The sequence below is a fragment of the Paramisgurnus dabryanus genome, chromosome 8 (genome assembly GCF_030506205.2).
Source record: "Paramisgurnus dabryanus chromosome 8, PD_genome_1.1, whole genome shotgun sequence".
NCBI lineage: Eukaryota > Metazoa > Chordata > Actinopteri > Cypriniformes > Cobitidae > Paramisgurnus > Paramisgurnus dabryanus.
Genome location: NC_133344.1, coordinates 31607828 through 31612390, shown reverse-complemented (window position 1 = coordinate 31612390; position 4563 = coordinate 31607828). Strand labels below are relative to the sequence as shown.

The 4563-nt window shown below is 34.5% G+C and overlaps 1 long non-coding RNA gene across 3 annotated transcripts; it reads right to left on the bottom strand.

The window, feature by feature from the left end:
• Positions 1 to 994: 994 nt before the first annotated feature.
• Positions 995 to 3664, bottom strand: LOC135771346 (uncharacterized). 3 transcript variants are annotated; one of them, XR_010542891.2, is made up of 9 exons: positions 3561 to 3664; positions 3237 to 3296; positions 3019 to 3137; positions 2852 to 2918; positions 2661 to 2680; positions 2485 to 2560; positions 2132 to 2209; positions 1936 to 2032; positions 995 to 1855 (listed from the first exon to the last, which is right to left on the bottom strand). It is a non-coding gene; the product is annotated as an uncharacterized lncRNA (long non-coding RNA). The 3 variants fall into 3 exon arrangements; XR_010542890.2 differs by lacking the exons at positions 2661 to 2680; positions 2852 to 2918 and having other exon boundaries at positions 996 to 1855; positions 3561 to 3663; XR_012337170.1 differs by lacking the exons at positions 2132 to 2209; positions 2485 to 2560; positions 2661 to 2680 and having other exon boundaries at positions 996 to 1855; positions 3561 to 3663.
• Between the last annotated feature and the right edge of the window lie 899 nt (positions 3665 to 4563).

Sequence of the window (4563 nt, the reverse complement as noted above, 5' to 3'; positions counted from 1 at the left end):
TTCTTTAAAACAATACCAAGGTTATGCTTCTAGACCCCCAAAAATTCCAGAGTATTCATTTGAAGATGCACATCAACTTCTTTTGTTTATAACTGTTTAATTTTCATAAATTATTATATTTCAGGTATTCAAAACATATTGCCAGTCTTCTCCTTATGGCTTAAATTGCATTTCATGTTTTCTTTTTCACATTTTAAAAATATAGGCTAAACCCCCTTTCCATTTTACACTACATTCAGACATGACTGTCGGAGTTCGCCCCCCTAGTGGCAGTCTTAATGAAATGTCAGTTTTATCGTAAATCCATGTCAACATGGGAGAGAAATTCATTGCAGCACAAGAGCCTTTAATCTACAAATATATTTATAGTTAATAATTCACTTATCAGTCATTTTTGAAGGATTCAAATGTTACTGATAAAGTTAAACAATTGTTTTTTTTTATGCATATAAAGCTCAAATTGCATCACGCAGATGGCTGGCACCCGACACAGCCCCTTTCCGATTCTCTTTCCATTTTTTCATTGTCATGTAGGCTGCAGTTGAAAGGTAAAACCAAGCTGATTTTAAATCAGACAAAGATGACCGACAGGCCGGATGAAGATGTTCGGAGGGCTGCATTTGGACAGTTGACTAGCCCTGCTCTAAAGAATAAGAGCTTTTTCTGCAGATCTTGTGTAGCTGGCAAAGTACAACCCAGCAGGCATCGTCTTGTACAGATAAAGGTGGTACTTTATTGGAGTACAATGATGGTAGGAAACCAACACCCAGGAGGAGTAAAAGAGTCTCGAACTTGAAAAAAAAAACATTAGAAGCGAGTGCTGTAAAAAATCTAAAGATAAGTAGAGCTTTTCCACCTAAAAAGATGTAGCTTAGTTGGTTGTGCTAACAACGCCAAGGTCATGGATTGTTTGCCAGCGAAAAGACATGCTGATAGAATACTACTGTACATGTAAATGCACATACTGTAGTAGAGTATGCTACACTCTCAGAAAAGAAAGTACATAATTGTACCTTTAGGGGTACAATGGCTTGTCACTGGGGCTGTACCCTCAAGGGTACAGTTTTTGTACCCTTGGCAGAGGGTACAAAATTGTACCCTTGTGATTTGTACCTTAAGGGACCAGTTTTGTACCTCTAGTGACAATTTTGTACCTTTATTTAACAGTACAAATATGGACCCTTCAAAAAGGGTACAAAATTGGCTTTGACAGGGTACACTCATGGTTTTAAAACTTATACATATATCTCAATCTAAATATTGTAAACTTTAAATTATAAGTGCATATGACTCAGTGTATTTGTGTTGGTTTAGCCAATTGTTTAGAGTAAAGGTAAATTTTAAACATTAGTATAAAAAAATGATAACAGAAAAGATAAAATACACAGTGAGTTTAATGAACAATCATTTATTTTACAAAAGGTTCAGATATAAAACAGAAGTGTGCTGTTCAGTCCAAATCATTCACAACATTGTGTTCAGTCACAACATTAAAAACTAATTTTTTCATTTACACTTTACTTAGAAATATATCAAGTATTCCTTTGACTTTAACAGACTGTCCAAACAGGAATATTTTAAAACAAAATCAGTGTGCTGTTCCTTAACCAAACAACATTTAAACATTTTTAACAGGGCCACATCTGTCCTTGCCAAGCAGTGAGAAAACACACAAATATAAATTTTTTCACTGATAAAACTGTGGTGTACTCACAGCATAATGAGTAAATGAATAGGTCCATATGGAGTAACATTTCTTTAGTTTTTGTTGTGTTAATGACGGGTGGAAGAGGATAGTCAGTCAGCCTCCTTAATGGTAAAGATCGAAAACTGCTCTGGGCACGTTCATACTTATCTGTGAGAAAACACAAAAATATGAATAAATTTTCCAATGACAGAACTATGGTATACTCACAACATAAATAAATGTGGTACCTTTAAAGTTTTTGCGTGTGAATGATGGTTGGTCGAGAACAGTCAGCCACCCTCAATGGTAAAGATCCAAACTTGTGCTGGAAACTTTTGTGCTAAACTGAGAAAAAACACACAAATATAAATTTATTTTCCACTTACAGAACTGTGGTGTACTCACACAACATAATAAATAAATTAATAAATGTGGTAACGTTACCTTTGAAAGGTCTTGAATGACTGTTTGGTTGAGAGCAGACAGACAGACAGACAGACAGTCAGTTAACGTTAGTCATTACTGAGAGAGAAACACACAAATATAAATTATTTTTCACTTACAGAACTGTGGTGTTCTCACTTAACATAATAAATACATTAATAAATGTGGTAATGTTACCTTTAACAGGTCTTTAATGACTTTGGTTGAGAAAAGACAGACAGACAGACAGTCAGTCAGTTTACGTTAGTCCTTATTGAGAGAGAAAACACACAAATATAAATTATTTTTCACTTACAGAACTGTGGTGTACTCACTTAACATAATAAATACATTAATAAATGTGGTAATGTTACCTTTAACAGGTCTTTAATGACTTTGGTTGAGAACCGACAGACAGACAGACAGACAGACAGTTAACCTTAGTCCTTACTGAGAGAGAAAACACACAAATATAAATTATTTTTCACTTACAGAACTGTGGTCTACTCACTTAACATAATAAATACATTAATAAATGTGGTAATGTTACCTTTAACAGGTCTTGAATGACTTGAGAACAGACAGACAGACAGACAGACAGACAGACAGACAGACAGACATTCAGTTAATGTTAGTCCTTACTGAGAGAAAAACACACAAATATAAATTAATTTTCCACTTACAGAAATGTGGTGTACTCACACAACATAATAAATTAATGAATAAATATGGTAATGTTACCTTTAACAGGTCTTGAATGACTTGAGAACAGACAGACAGACAGACATTCAGTTAATGTTAGTCCTTACTGAGAGAAAAACACACAAATATAAATTAATTTTCCACTTACAGAAATGTGGTGTACTCACACAACATAATAAATTAATGAATAAATGTGGTAAAGTTACCTTTAAAAGGTTTCTGTATAAATTACTGTTTGGTGGCGTGTAGACAGTCAGTCAGTCAGTCAGTCAATCTCCCCTGACTGAGAGAGATTCAAACTTGCGCGGGAAACGTTTGTGCTAAACTGTGAGAAAACACACATAAATATGGATTATTTTTCACTTACAGAACTATGGTGTACTCAAACAACATAAAAATACATTAATAAATGTGGTAATGTTACCTTTTACAGGTCTTGAATGACTTTGGTTGAGGACAGACAGTCAGTTAATGTTAGTCCTTACTGAGAGAAAAACACACAAATATGAATTATTTCTCCACTTACAGAACTGTGGTGTACTTAATGAACATTAACCAGCTCATTAAAATTAGTCTATTAAAATGAGGCAATAGTGCTGTGTCAATGTCGCGTTGTCACGTCGTATACAACTTTACACAAATTACCGTAACCGAATCAGTATTAAAATGAAGAGTCACGACAAACAACACATTTTTAAAGTTTAAAAATGCTTTAAAGGTGATGAAGGAAGGATTTTCCAGTGTTTACCTGTTAATGCTCTTATAACTGTTGTGTCATCCTCCTGTTGCGTTGCTCTGTGAAACTCGACTCCAGTCAGACCGTGAGATGTGGGGGGATGGGCGCGTGTCAAAATAAAAGCGCGTTTTTTCCATTGTGTGTGAGGGATTTAGTTATTCAGTATTTATTTAGTTTGTAAGTAATGGTTCATCAATTGCAGTTTTTGAGTTCACAGCACAGTTTTTATGAATTGAAATGAACTTTTTTTCATTAAAATTTCAAATTAAAATTTTAAATTAAACACATTGTCAATGAACAGAAGAAAACTAACACTACTTCAAGACCCATGTGCCCAACTAAAGGAAACAAAATTGACACAATGGTTACTTACTTTATTGACCAGATTTACAGCAGTTGTCTAGAACAACAAATAAAAAAATGGCAAGAGGCTGTATCTTTTAGCATTGTACCTTATCCTTTAAAAGAAATGGTACAAAAATGTACCTTTTAATGCTTGGGAACAAATATGTACCTTTTTGACCCTCAAAAAGGTACATACATGTACTTTGAGGTCCAATAATGGGCCCTTTGGGGTACTTTTATGTAGATTGTACCTTGGGGGACAGAAATGGACCCCTACTGTACCCCTATTTCTGACAGTGTAAATACAATACAAATCATGTTGGATAAATGTGTCTGCAAATGCATAAATGTGAAACTGTGTAGTTATTGGTTTCCTATTTAATAAATCTGACGGGTGTTTGTGGGAATATTACCCGCAATACTGCAAAAGCAAATTTGCCTGCATTTTTATAAATGAAAGATTCATGATTTAGGCAAATCATTCATATATATGAAATAAACAACCTTCGTTTTCTGACATAACCACCTCTGTCATCGCATATGGTCAGTATACATCAGGTGTGCAAGTGAATATTGATCCTGTAAGTACCTTGAAAGCATTTTAATTTATTTTAGGCGTACTATAACCACCTAGCTGTGCAGCTCAATTTCGCCTGCGATAGATCTCAGG